The sequence below is a fragment of the Stegastes partitus genome, unplaced genomic scaffold, assembly GCF_000690725.1.
Source record: "Stegastes partitus isolate 25-593 unplaced genomic scaffold, Stegastes_partitus-1.0.2 Scaffold64, whole genome shotgun sequence".
Taxonomy (NCBI): domain Eukaryota; kingdom Metazoa; phylum Chordata; class Actinopteri; family Pomacentridae; genus Stegastes; species Stegastes partitus.
The window spans coordinates 80,398-96,089 of NW_007577795.1; the positions used below are offsets into that span (position 1 = coordinate 80,398).

Here is a 15,692-nt window from a genome sequence, read left to right on the forward strand (position 1 = left end):
TCATAACTGATGACCACAATACATCAGCTCTGTTAAATTGTCCAGGAGACTCCCCTCCTAAGGGACACGGACGTTATCAAAGTGAAATTAAAGTTTCTAAAATAGATTTTTTTAGAACCTGCAGCTTCTCTGTCTCCTGAACTTTTTCTAACCACCTCTGCCTTTCACCTGTGTTCACTTCTGAGGTGAAGTGCAGCTCCTGAGCCGAGTGTGTGTTCAGATACCACCTGCTGTGTGGCTCTAACAGCACACACACAGAGAATAAATGGAGGTCTCTGGCCTTGAGCCTAATGACACCCCACTCCTTTCCTCCTTCAAGCCTCACCACAGCTCTGGTCTGCTCTCCTTTGGTCCAGTCAGCAGGACACCACAAATAGCCCATTCCCTCTCTCCACGGCTCCCATAACCATACAGGCGTGCATGGGACTTCGGTAATTTTCCACTATGCTTAAGTAAGTGTGTGTTTGTGTGGGATGTGTGCTTGTGCCCATAGGAAGTATACATTTATCTTAATATTTGTCCGCATGTGTTATGCATCTTTGTAACTAAACATTTGTAGAGCACATAACGACATGCAAATGCAATGCAGATTTGAAGTGTGTGTCGTACAGATGGTCTACACACACACACACACACACACACACGTTTGATTTACTTCTGTCTTCATTGTGTGACTGTATCGGTTGTTTTTTTTATTCGCACGCACAGACACTCAGCTTTAGACAAATTCATTCTTGCAGTGGCATCACACGTGTACACACACACTTTGGTAATGGCAAGTTGTGTAAATGCAGTAAATTGTCTTCATGTGGTAATACTGCATGTGTCACACAACTCCACCCTAAACAGACAAACTCAGACTTACACTTTGTGTATCTAAATGCACACGACGTGTTCCTTCGCCCTCCATTTTTAAGACCTTAACTCACGACTTCCTCAATATTAGAAACACACACTGGATGGAGTCAAAAAGAGAAGTCAAAACAGGCCGCAGATGCATTTGGTTCTAGTGTGGTTAATAAAAGCTCTGGGGTAACGGTTTGAGGCAGCGTCTAATTCAGTCCACATTCAGTTAGAGGGAAGCCGCAGTGCTTGTGGGTGGTCCAGGGCCTGTCTGCACTGCCATTTTCTTCTGATGTCACATGTTTAGATTTAAGGCTCAATTTGCTCTCCTTTCTCTCTGCTGCAGCAACTAAATGTGCTCAGAAGTAAAGGACAAGTGAAAGGGATCCACAGGCGGAGAGGAGAAGTCCAAATGTAAAGCTTTTTTTTTTGAGGGGGGGGAATTTAAAACAGATGAGCAGACTAGCTTTTGGGATGTTTGCGCTTTAGGCCCCCTTTATAGATACAAAAGCTGTGAGAATGTTATTCTGTTTTTACAAGACAAATAACACAAACAGAGAAATGAGAAGGCAAGAGCCTACAGCTTGTTCAGTGCATTGACAAAAAAAAAAAAAAGTAATTTGATCCACCCCTGAGAAATTCAATAAGGCGCAGAGATCTCAATCTAAAATCCCTCAGCCTCACTATTCCATCAAATGCATCAACGTGATTTCATATCTCCAAACGTAAACCTCGGCGAGCGGCTGATGAAGAGTAATCCATCTTGATCAGAAAACAATGCGATGAACAATCCCTCTAATGTATTGATGTTGACAACTTAGCCATGAGATTGTCATTGCGGGTTTGTGGGCGAGCAGTGCAGCAAAAACAATGTGCTATCGATGCGTCCTGTGAAGCACCGTTTGCAAAAAGACGGAAACCAATACATCTAAATCTTGTAGGTGTGTGCTTCATGCGCACTCACACATACACACACACAAGACACACACACCTCGCCTGCTCTGTTTGACACATTTGAAATACAGCGTGTCATCTTGCACATCGATGCACATTTACACACCCACAGACGTGTGTGTGCGCGAGTTCACATACACACAGTTTCCATCCCACTTTTGTTCCTCGTCTTGGTTGCGGTGTATTATAGGTCACAGTTATGCAATTGTGTAGGGGTAGCCTATTTTCTCCACACCTCTTTCTGTCTCTCTGACTTTTCTTTCTTCCTTTCTCTTTCTTTAAACTGCTTGACTTTTTGCACCAAAAAAAAAAGACAAAAAAAAGTTTACGGTTTACTTTAAACTGACAGTTTGTCCATTAATAACACAGGAAATTAACTGGCAGCTATTTTAATAACTGTTTCTAGCATTTTACATGTGAACATTTGCTTGTTTTGTATTATATTAAACTGAATATTTTGGTGTTTTAGGATAAAAGGTGGAAAAATCAAGCTATCTGAATATAGAATCTTTAGCTTTTTAAGTGTAATAAGCTTTTTAAAACTATTTTATGACATTTTTGGACTAAATTATCAAATAATCAATTAAAAAATGGCCACTTGCATCCTTAAGTGACTCTGCTGTGTTACTGTTTTCATAAACACCTGCAAAGACAGCAATTCCTGGCCTTCTTATGATACTTGCATTGCGTTAGTGAATCTTTCGATCTGTTAATACCATCAATTCAGACGAGAAAAAGGTGGACTACTTTCTAAAAATCACGTTTACAGCACACAACTGGTAATATGCCTTCATACTGTTTTTATTGCGTGACTTACGAGTGTTTTTGTCAGAGTTCTGCTCGTTGTTTTTTGTAGCTTTTGCTTGCAGTTCTGCTGTGCGGTCGTCAGCGGCTTCCAACCACGTCAGCCAGACAAGAAGAGCACGTCTGCTGTCTGCACACATCAGTGACCACATGCAGACATGCTTCTACACACACACGTACCCACACACATGATAGACACATCAGATATGAAAGATGTAAGTAGTGTGTGAACCAATTTGTTGGCCCCTCTAAGCACGTGTGCGAAAAGCGCTCTGACACTTTGCACCGAGACAAACTGCAGCACTTAGCAGCAGGCAGATAAGGCCAAAACTCATCTGCTTCCATTCTGACTTATCGTCTAGATTACCCTGACAACTCTGACAACGTTGCACATGCTCAGATAGAAGGATAAGTTCGGTTTAGGTCAGAGGAGGGTAAACATGCAGACGGCACATGTTGGAGGAGCATGTGTTCAAAGCTTGAGGGATAAGAGCAAGAGAGAAGAAATGTGTTCTGTTCTGTTCAGTCCAGTCATGTTGGTTGTCTGGCTCTGGAAAACGGAATATTCATTAACAGTAAGATGTATCCAAATATAAACGGAAATATATCGGCTTACTGTGCGGTAATTTGTGGTTTTTCAAGACTGAATTTGTACTCGGTTGTCAAGAAATCCCAACACAATAACGGCACGCAAATTAACAGAAAAATAGCCAAAGTTTCTGTGCAGGTTTTGCTCATTATGTTTGTGTGGGAGACGTCTGTTTGGAAGGATAAACAAGATTCTACTTCCCCCCCCCTCCCCATTTGCGACGAGTTCCACTTATGTCTATCTGATTTAGTTTGGCTGGTAGGGGGAGTCAATTTGCATCCTGCTTCTTTCTTTATTGAGAAGAAAGAGAAAAGGAATCATAGTGAACAATGTCTCACCAGTTGCCATGACAACCCAACATACCCAATAACCCGTGGAAAAAAAAAAAAAAAGTGGTTGTGTAGCCGTCGTACACATAGGAGCACTCTGTCGGCCATGGTTTGAGGGCAGAAGCAAATCTTGTTTACAGAGCACAGACTTGCTCGCTCACACACACACACACACACACACACACACACACACACGCACAAGCAAACTGCACGGAAACAATCTATCCACTTCACCACAAAAAAACCTTCAAGCAGCTCTGTCGGCACATCCTGTGTAGATGTGAGCCACCGGAGAATACAGTAACCCACAACTGCATGTGGTGTTACAGTTTCTACGTCAGATATCCGCACCGAAACAAGCTGTGTAACACAGTGAGAAACTAAAAGAAAAGACCAAAACACTTTATTTAACATTTGCTGAAAAGCTGCTGAGAAGAAGGTTGCAAAGTGCCGACTCGTCCTTTAGATTATTCTGGTAGACGTGAGTTTGAGACGTAAATTGTGTTAGCGCAGACGGAGGAGGAGGAGGAAGAGGAAGAAGAAGAGCGCTGCGTTTAGAAAAGCTGCTACTTGTGGCTTTTGGGTTTGTGGGCTTTTGTATAACATATAACGGTTCATTTTCCCTGTCAGCGTATTTAGGCCATGTAAGCCACCGCTGGGGTTGTGAGACAACAGAAGTGTTGAGAACAAAAGATGGGTGGTAAAAATAGTCACGATTAAGGCCGACCTGAATGTCTGGAAGCTTCTACAACTGTCACGACAATGGGCATCCAAATTAGGGGGATGTTTTTTTCAGGGCTGATACCAAATATTAAAAATCACAGAAAATGACAATCAACACTCTTATGAATGCACTTTGTTTTACATTTCAGTTGTATGGAAACTGCTACAAAGTCTGATTAATTAAGTGATTAAAACTTGATAATTGTTACCACTACACAGTTGCAGTAAAAACTAAAGTCAAAATCTAGAATAACACAAACTCCAACATGAAACTTGACTAGTATGTTTATTTCTGTTTTAAACTGATTTAGCTAAAAGAGAACTTTTCATTATTTATCCTGCCGTTGATAGGCTGTTATTCTGACATGGAAACAATGCTGTGGGCAGCGTATTGCTCGAAAGCACAGAGAGGCTACAAATAGAGTGAGGTGGCAGCTTGAGAGGCATAGTAGCACATTTTTTAATTAATGTATTTAACTGGGAATACGATTTTTTTTTTTGCTTTTAAACATTCGCAGTAATCAGAGAAATGCTGGATCTGATAATTAACCAGGTTGATAATCCAATCAAAATTGTTTTTTATTATTATTGTTGTTATTACATGTGTATTACCACAAAAATCCCAAACAGCCCATAAATAAGAACTAGCAATCCAGCACAACCCAATACATTTACAATACACAATACATATGATTATCCGTTGCTCATAGACAACCATTAATCTTGGTGATAACTTTGTGCAGCACAGCTCTCATCTAATGCTACCAGCACTGACACAGTGTTGGCACGTCACAATCTTTTAAGCTACAACTACGCTACCAAGACGTCAAAAAGTCATGCGCCAGATATGTCAAAGAAAACTTTAGGTTACAACTTTGCCAGCTTGCAATTATTAGAAGTTTCTTTTTTCGTGTATGGCTGATGTTAGTGCAGCTTACATGCCAACAAAGTATGAAGTCAAGTGTATCCACTGTGGCTGACTGTCATGTTACTGTAGGTTGAATCACTGACAGTTGGTTGTAACGGACAACTGGTTTAAAAACTATGTACACAAAAATCGGCCTTGTAACATTTAGTTTTCAAGCTCATCTGTACCAGTCTTGTCTGAGAAAAATATGTGGCCTGTGTAAATTTGTGAAACATTTAGATAAAATTTAATATGGTGGTCGCATCAGTTCGGCTGACATAACAAGTTGACACGTCTCAGACTTGAGCCCGTGCTAAAATCCTTGAGGAGAAACATGAAGCTTTGTGAAAAGAATCAGGGGACTGTTCCTAAAACTTTATGTCTTATGGTTCTTAGGAATGCCCTAGCATCAAATGCCAGAAAAAGACAGAAGAAGATGATGTATAAGAAGAAGAAGAAACATAATCACTGCTTGGACCCAGTGAAGCCAGTCTTTGTAACAAGCCAGAGCTGTTGGTTTAAAACTCATCAAATCCCAATTCTAAAACTTCACTGACGTAAGTCTACCACATTGATTTCTTTCATATTTTTGTTGCTGTCTGACTGAGAACATGTACAGTACTTTGGCAGGTTGCTTTAATCCTGATATACATACTGAAAAGAGGAAATTATGGAGTCAGCGTTTATTAACTCTCTAACAATGCAACTTAGATACCGCTTGACTCCGCACCACCTTTTTCTCAGCTGCAATATATGCTCTGCTACATGTGCTGCAGATAGCGTATTGTAAACAATGGCAGTTGGAGCCACTTTTCTGGACTATCTATTTCTAAAAATAAATAAATAATACATATATATCTGTTGGGCTCTAGCTTACAAGGCAACACAGTGTTCATTCATGTTTTTCCATCTAGTTAAATACAACATGTACTTTTCAGATAGTTGGTGGTATGATTATCTATCAGGCATGACTCCCTTGTTTCCTTGTTTTAGCAAACAAAAGAATTCATAAAACCTCGCACAGGAGTACAAGGCACAGCTGGCTTCATATATATACTTGACATTTGTTGGACAGATCATTAAAGATTGAATACTCATTTTTCTCCCATTGTACGGTTTTGAATAAAAAACTGACAACCTTAAAGTCTGAATGCTACCCATTGATACTGATCCATACAAATTAAGCAAGTGAAATACATATGAATAAAAACCTGCAGGCTGCCGAGGACGGTTCACACACAATGAGCAACATAACTTATACTGAGCTGTCTTGTATTCGTGTTGTCATACCAAACTACATTTTTTGGTCTGACTTGTTTGTACCCAATCATTTGCGTGTTTACATGCCTAAAACAAGCTCTGCGGTGCATTTACAATACTGTGTCGTTCTTGCAGTGAGTTAGCAGCAGTTTAGCTGCGACTGTATAAATTAACAACTCTGCTGTGTTGCTGTGTCAGACATTGTTTGGGTGTGAACAAAGCGCTCACACGCGCAGACAGTGTCACCCTTCAGTCAGATGTCACTGTTCAGAATGCTTTTTACTCAAAGGAACAAATACATTCCCTAACTGACCTGACACCAGCCTGTGGCCCGGGCTCAGCTTCTAAACAAAACAACTGGACAGCAGGACAGGAAGACAGCCTGTACTTGGCGTAGACTTGCTAATGAGCTCATTCTAGGCAGCAGAGACACCGTATAACCCCCATCACCCTGCAGGAACTCAGCAGCAAACAGTGTAACCTCATTTCCTGGGGCTTCCTTAACTTTTCAGAACCTCATTAGGATTGTTCCTTGTTTGTTTAACAAACTGGGATTTTTATCAATGCCCAATCTACAGCAGGAACAACTCTGTTCTTTTAAGATGCTGATTTAGTGAATGAATAAAGGCCACATGAATACTGTGATTACCTTGTGATCACTGTTTACCGTCATTGATGCTGTGATGAAACATCTGCTCAATCAATCCTGATCAATAGCAATGATTGAAAGGTATATAGAACTTGCATTTGTTATCTCTATTAATAAGCAGGAGCTTCAACCCAAACAGATGACGAACTGCTGGCTGCATATTATTATTTTCAATACCAAATAATTAGATTTTATTTTCTCGACTACTGGATTCATTGTTTAGTCTATAACAAAAGATTCAAACAGACTCCTACACACTGCCAAACTTGCAAAATTACATTTATTAGCACAACATTTCAGTGGCAACTTTGTCTGTCGCCTTATATTAAAATAACCTAATTTGTTTCATTTAGGTTTCATTTTGTTTCACTCATTTAGGCGTGGTTGTGTTTAATATAAGCAGTTTAATATCACACATAACAAAAATAGTTTCAAAGAAGTTGTGAACAGAGAATGTTTAGGAAATGATTGAATCTCAAGCCTTTTATTAAAACAGCCGCTTATTAATTTTCTGCTGATTAATTCATGAACCCATCTCAGAATTTATAACTATGCAGACCTTCTCCAAGCCAAGTACTACTGACAGAAAAGGACAATAAGGTAAGCTTAGACACAATGTTCTATTTGGTTAACACAAATGTGTGCGTAGATAAACAGACTGTAATATGTTGTGATAATGCGTACATGAGGTTGTCCCAAAGATTGGTGTCAAGCAGGAGTTGTTGGTCATTAGTTCTGCTCAGCTCTTGTGACTGGCGTGCCACATTACCTTCTAACAATGCAAAACTTTCACACATAGCTCACTGCAAATTGGCAAAGTCGCACCACCAAACAACACACAAACACACTACTGTAAGGCACATATGACAAATCACTGTGAAGATGAAAACAGCCCGTCTGGAGCTGTTTCATAAACACATCTTCCCCAGTGGCTGGACATTACAAGATCTGATATTTCTTTTACTATAAATACACACCGTCTTTTACTATATGTAACACAAAGTGAGAATTTAATGCATGCGCACATACGGACTGTGATTTGTGACTGTTTTGGTGCAGATCTTCTCAATATTGTGGCTGTTTGCACACTGCACTCAGGTCAAATCCTCTTCTGAATGTGTACAGCATGCAGTCACGGGAGATTAAGTTGCTTTGCATGAATGTTGCCAAACAATTACTATTTGCAAAACAGTAGACAATAAGTTGACAGTGCTACAAAGTGTGGCCCAGAATCAAATTCCTACTGATTAGAAATGCACAAACAGAGGATGACATACTGTACACAGCCCCCGGTGTGGACTAAAACTGCCAGCAAAATCCGCAAATTAAAATGTAAAGCTGGTCTAAGCACCACCTTGATGAAATCCCATATTAAGCCGAGCAGGCAGTCAGTGTGCACTGGAGGGAATGAGAGTGAAGCCAAGCCAACAGGGAGTTCTGCCTCCTATCTCGTCCCCCCGTCCCCTTTTCTCCACTATCATTACCTTGCCTGTCACTCCCCACGCAATTTCCTCCCATTTCTCTCCCTGTTCTTTTTTTCTCTCCACTTTTTCACTGGCTGTCTTTGTAACCTCTCCCTCGTCACTAACAGTTTCCCTCCTTCGTTCCTTCTTTACCTCTCTTGCTTTTTCTTTTTCTCCCCCTTCCTCCCTCCCTCCTCTTCCCTCAGGTTGTTTCCTCCTCTCTCTATCTGTAGGTGCCACATCTGGCAGCTTTCAGCTCCAGACTAGGCCTGCCTGGCTGGGAGAGAGAGAGAGTGAGATAATCGGGCTAATCCCTCCGTCATCCCAGAGGCTATCACGCTACTCTATAACCCCCTAATCCCTCTAATTCCCTCACACTCTGCAGTCAGCCTCGCTGTCAGACACATCGGGATCCTTATCGCCAGGCAAGAGCTGCAGGCACAGTGTGTGTATGTGTGCGTACGTTCATGTGTGTGTGTGTGTTTCTCAGTGGCTTCCTTTTAATCAGTGAGGGATGTCTGTGGCCTTGCAGCCAGACTGACCTGACCCAGGCTTTGAGGAACTTTGGCAAATGGATAAACAAACCATATCCATGCAAAATAAGGAACACATCCAGAAGATAAACACTCTCGCTTTGCGCTTTTGATGCTTCCAATTAAAGCTCTGTATGACAATGTTATCCCCCCCCTCCCTGCCTTCCTCCTCCTCCTCTCTTTCTCTCTCCCTTTTCTTTCTTAGCAAAGGCTGGTGCAGACGCGAAGGAGTGCAGTAACAAAGAGACGAATATGTGCAAGCGGACCGTGATCAATAAACACACTTTATACGCAGATTCGACGGAGATGGAAGCTGGGATTTGGAAGGTAATAACAGCTCCAAAAACTCCATCTCACATTGCCAACAGTTGATCACATCATCACAGATTATATTGATTGATGTATCAAAGGGAGTAGAGGGCAGGAGGGGAGGCAGCACTTCATCTGAGCAGAGCTGGGATAGTTCAGCTCTTGTTATCTGGTGTAAAGAGGAAGCTGAACGGGCAGGACAACCGTGGATGATCCAGTCATGTTTATCAGCATCATCGCTGACTGCACCCTTTGAACTCTGTGAAAAATAGTCTCACGAGCAAAGGCTGCAGGGTGGGCGAAGGGTTAGCAGGTTATTTTCTCCTGGATGCTCTCACCGGAGGACCGTGAGAGTGTGAGTGAGTGTGCATGTGTGTTATTGATCCACGCTCCTATTTAGCAGCATGTTATTTATCATGCTTGCTGCTCTGTGGGTGCCAGCGGATTGCATGATTGGAATTCGGCCATGTGCCTATGAATATCTGTGTGTCTATCAGTCCATTAGGGATGGGCAGTGTGGCAATTATATTAAGTTATTTTCGTTAATGTTAAGAGAAATATCAGAAGATAAAATAAGTCAGTCATACCTGTCAATAAAAATCCTTTTTAGTCGATTCAGAACCTTAAAAAGGCCCCAGAATTGTAGAGAATAACAATCATTTGAACAGTTCTGCTTGATTTTAACCATCCACACCATGTCTTTTATCAATATTAGCCTATGAAAAGGTCAAAACCCAGAGAGTAATGCTACGGTCTATTAATACGATGCTTCTCTGAACCATCGCCTAAATCAATGCTGCTTGAGTCAAGGGATAGGTCTAATTCCTGGTAGGGCTGCACACTTATGGACACAGTGATAGTAATGTTAGTTTAGTGATAATAATGTTAGTTTGCATAGTCTTGAGATCAAAACTATGCACTGATTTTAGGGCTGAAAGGAGTAAAAGACAACTGTAATCAGAACGACTCACGTCCTAAATATCTGCTTTTCAAAAGATAGTACAATTTATATACGTTCCAAAGAAGCCTTACACGCAGGCTACCGTTGATGATGGCGAGTTAGCTGTGCACGGAGAAGCCTCTAGTCTCCCCACTAAGACAAGTGTGTGAAGAAAAACTACTTTCCACAAAGTAAAATACAGAATTCTAATGTCTAGTTTATTCAAGATAAAAGCCAAGTCATTTTATCTACACAGGCTGTTTTCTCTGAGCGGTACAAGCATTTTTAGGATAAGCCAAAACCATGATTGTGATTCATATTGGATTAATTGTGTAGTTTTGTTTCTGGTGTTTATGAGTGTATGCGCGTGCACCGGTAGTGTTTCAGGTGTTTCTGTAATGACACAGGCTCTTGGCAGAAGAACAGTATGATTCACAAACCTGTTTTGCGTCAGGCTCCTCAGCAAACAAGCAACTACACTGTGGATTCATTTTTAAAGTAGTTTGTTAGTAATGGTTGATTATTTAGTTTTTAAAATGTCAGAAAATAGTAAATAAATAAAAAAGTAATACTGTTGATAGATGATTTTACCTAAATGTTGATCAGTCCTAACAGTTATTACTGGACAATGACTGACTGCTTCAATTCTTTCACTTTGTTTGTTTCACTTTCTGTGGCAACTTGAAACATTTATTTTTAGGGCCCAACAATTAATTGAACGCTAATCACAGTTAATTACAATACCCACAATTAAACAACATTATTAAGTGTGACATTGTTGGTAAAAAACACTCTTCAGAACTCTGCTCATGAGAACAGCTCATGCAGATAAAATGACTTGTTTAAATCTGACACTGCAACGCTTTATTTCATCCTTTCGGGGCAGTTTTTGGTCCCACACTCTGAATTTCTGTCCTGCAGTACCTGAGTGGAGACTAGAGACTTCTCTGTGCACAGTGCTACAGCCTCCTCGCTCGTTACTGTGGCCTAAATGTGAGGCATTTCTGTAGCTACGTGGATGTTCTGGGAATAATTCTATCTATTTTTCGCATTGAGGAGATTTGCTTATTTCAGGTAAAGAACAACCTTATTTCAAGTCTTATTTTGAAGTAAATATTTGTGTACTAACAATAATGTAGCACAAGCTGTGCTCTGTTTATTTAAATGTGAAAGTGTAGTAAAAATATTTCAGCCCTAAAATCAATTATTGTGATAAATAGTCATGATGTCGATATTGATCATAATAATCTTGATTATAATTTCGACCACAATCAATGTTTTGATAGCAAATTAACAGCATGTGCTCAGCTTACTAAACAACCTCTGCTGCTCCTACTTTGGGATTTCTGTTGCAAGAACTGATGCAACAGTAATTAGAAATATCCTTTTGATGTAACTGTTGTTTGTATCTTGTTAAGTATGTATAAAAGTACAGTGTGGAGTTTGCATGTTCTCCCCGTGCAGCGTGGGTTCTCTCCGGGTTCTCCAGCTACAAGTCTAAAAACATGTTGAGGTTAATTGGGGATTCTAAATTGTCTGTAGGTGTGAATGTGAGTGTGTTTGGTTGTCTGTGTAGCCCTGTGATAGACTGGCGACCTGTCCAGGGTGTCCCCTGCCTTCACTCTGAGTCAGCTGGGATAGACTCCAGCCCCCCCACGACTCTAGTGAGGATTAAGCGGTTTATAGATAATGGATGGATGGATGAATGGATTGATGGGAAATTAGTAAAATACTGGTTTAAAAAAGTTATACTACTTTATTTCAAGCCTTCATATACAGAATTTTTCTTTATATTAACAGTAAATATCTGTAAAACGATGATATTTTTGCTGATTTAAATCAAATAAAACTGTAATTTTATGGTCACACAGTGCAAAAGAATTAATTACTACTTTTTGATGCATTATTTACTTTTTTTTCAACAGTTAAAGTATCAATATTACCTTTTTAAATGATTACTGACAAATTTGAGAAAAAAGGGTAAAATCTGTAAAGTAATAGCAAACTGTTTCTAAATACATTTAAAAAACATTCATTTTTGTACGGTGCACCCCGTGTTTATGATCTTCTGCGTATTAAATCTGTGCATCCACACATTTATGTATCCATACACTAACCACGTAATTGCAGAAAAGATGAGAAGGACAAATTGCTCACGAGTTCCCTAGCCTCTTACATCCTCCTTTTATTCAGTGTCACCAGTGTAATGTGGCATCTGATGACACTTCCACCCACTTCCCTGACGCCTCTGTGGGGCTGCAGCAGTGATGTGAGCGCTGGCATTGTGGCTAATACTAGAGATTGAGTTGGGCTCTTGCAAGAGAGACAGCTCATCAAGCTGGGGAGCCAGCCAAGTGGAGTGTGACAAATCTCCATTTACCTTCGGCGCACGGGGGCAAGGGTAAAATTAGAAACTCTGCTGCTTCTAACTCCCCGCTGCTAATTCCATTTCGTGCAAATTAATAAGTGTTTTTGTCCTCCTCCCCTCGCTCCACCCCCACCCCTCGCTGCCTCTCCCTCCCTCATCTGCTCTCCTTGACGAATTGCATTAGCTCAAGGAAAAAAAGGAGCTCATACACTAGTAATGAGACATTGTTAGGCAAATCCCAAGTCAGTTCCAGCATTGTTTATGGAATAAATGCCTGATTATCAGCTTGGGAAGTGCGTCTGTGTGTATGAGAGAGAAAGCTGCACTGCTGTTGGCTGCAGGGCAAGATACAACTTGTTTTATGCTGTTGTTGTTCTTTTGTCATCATCATTACCATTTCCTATTTGACAAGAAAAACACTCCTGATAATTTGGCAATTCATTATAAGAAATGACCCATTGTGAACTGAAGCAAGGCGCAGAATGCAGCAGTATGTTAATGGTCCTCTGGTGAAGGGCTCTCTTGTAAATGGATGTGTTTTCCTGTGAAATGTACACTAATAACCATGTTTTGTTCACTGAGAACACAATTTGTTGATGATGATATGCTATCCAACATGGCGACCTGAAGTTAAGCTTTAAAATTCACATTAACATAGAAATATTTTTAACCATCTGATTAATAAGCAGGGTTTCCATCCATTTCCATTCATAAAATCTGCTAAATAAAACACAAATTTATTCACCAATTAGCCCCAATTCTGCGATTATACGATGGCAGATAAAGAGGGAGCGATGAGATGAGCAAAAGAGCATCAGTCAAACCTCAAACAAGGTCAAACAAATGGAAATAGAGAGTTTAGAAGAATTAATGTTACATATACGTGCTCCTGAGTGAGTTCTGGTAATGCTGGACTCTTGGGTGGCATCTGAGTCATACGATTTCTGTACAACATCATTTATTTGATGAACCTGCTTTCACAGTGCTTAGTTGCACACACTCTCTTTCCCCAATATTTTTATATTTTTTCCACATAATTGTTTCTACTGATGCGCACATTTTGAAAATGTGCATAAAAACAGCTGGATGGCAGTGAAGGTTAGGTAAGAAGTTTTCTTTCTACACTGAAAAAATAAAAAAAAATAAAAAAACTAAAACAAAAAACAGCATTCTAAATTTAAACAATTTACTGTTATTTTCAATCTACTGTTAAATTACAAAAATCAACCTGTAAAATTAAGTTTATCTAGGTACAGCTAACTGAAAAATGGCCAAAACTGTAAATAATGTATTCCTTCACAATATTTGACTATGCATTTTCTTTCTACTGTATTTAAATCAGCAGGAAATATAATTATTTTACAGATACAGGCCATTATTTGAAATCCTCATGAGGATCGCTGACCCTATACACCGTCTAATCCTCACTAGAGTCGTGGGGATTTAGGAAGCTGATTTAGGGTGAAGGCAGGGGACACCCTGGACAGGTCACCAGTCCATCACAGGGCTACACTTAGAGACAGACAACCAAGCACACTCACATTCACACCTACAGACAATTCAGAATCATCAATTAACCTCAGCATGTTTTTGGACCTTGTGGGAGGAAGCCGGAGAACCCAGAGAGAACCCACGCTGCACGGGAAGAACATGTAAACTGCACACAGAAAGATTCCGGTGCCCCCACCGGGACGCGAACTGGCGACGTTCTTGCTGTACGGCAACAGTGCTAACCAAATGCGCCACCATGCAGCCCCCATATATTAAATGTATATTCAATTCTGTATTTAAAAATAATACTAAAAAATATATTTTAGGTGTTATTTTGCAGATCTTCAGTGTTTTGGTAAATTACAGATAATATGTAAAATCACACATTAAAAAATGTTAATTTGCATATTGGCTGTTTTTATGTTATTTTTTACAAACAGTTCATTCTGTCCCAATATGTGAACACAAAATTAGGTTGTTTTATTGTATTTAAATCAGCTAAAAATATAATTATTTTCCAGATATTTGCAGCTATCAGCTATCGAGGCTGACTGCAGAACGTTTTTTAAAACACTTTGTTCATTTTACAGTTTTCCACCAATGTTTAACATACTTTTTCTGGCACTCTTTTTTTTACAGTGTGGCTCTTGTTTCCAATCTACAGATCCAGAGATTGCATAAAGTTTCAGAAGCTAGTAAGACTGCAACGTAAGGATTTCAGTTATCTAAATTATGCATCACAAACACAGCATGCACCAAGAAGTAAAAAATATAACAAATACTCTAATTTCCCATCGGCAGTGAAATGAAGCTAGAATTGTAGCTTTCTAGTGTTACGCAGCGCTACTGAATGCTCGACACAGAAAGTAAAGATTTAGGATTAACCAATACAACCTTTAGAAATAGATAATGATCCCTTATCGTAGCTTAAGCACCCACTCATATCCTGGCAGTGCAGGATTTACAGTAGCGGCTGAACCTATCTCCCTAATAGGTCTGCGATTAGCGGACTGCAGTGGATGGAAAACATACCGGATCAATAGAGCACCGGAGAGAATCAATGGGTTTCTCCATTGTGAGTCTCTACGGCTGCTGCCTCCCATCAGGCTCCTTTACAGCTTTGTTAGTCCACCATTAACCATCATCATAAAACGTGCATTTCTGCTCTGTCACAGAAAGAGATGTGTTAATGGCGGGTCGCTAATGAATTTGAATGGTGTGAATTTAGCTCCGTTTCATTACACAGTTTTATACGTTAAGTGAAGAAAAGGCTATTCCTGATGAAGTAAATCGGCAGGGAGGTAGATGCAGAGCACTGCTGCTAAACTGGAACTGATTGCTGCCACTGGACAAGAAGGGAATGGACTTACAAATGGAAATGATCCGAACACGCGGTTTGATTCGATGGTTGTGCAGTCGTGTGCCACTGCTCTGTAAAACAGCAGGTCATGGTGTACAGCTGTAGAAATGTTGGAACTCAGATGCCTTTTCTACACTGAACATATAAAACGGTGTAATGAAACAGAGCTA

General features: G+C 40.1%; 1 long non-coding RNA gene across 1 annotated transcript in view; it reads left to right on the top strand.

The window, feature by feature from the left end:
• The first annotated feature begins 400 nt into the window (after positions 1-400).
• Positions 401-15,692, top strand: part of LOC103353192 (uncharacterized) — a 19,203-nt gene continuing 3,911 nt past the window's right edge. The window contains exons 1-2 of the long non-coding RNA XR_519992.1: positions 401-452; positions 9,260-9,381. This is a non-coding gene — a long non-coding RNA (uncharacterized LOC103353192). The remainder of the gene's footprint in view (positions 453-9,259; positions 9,382-15,692) is intronic.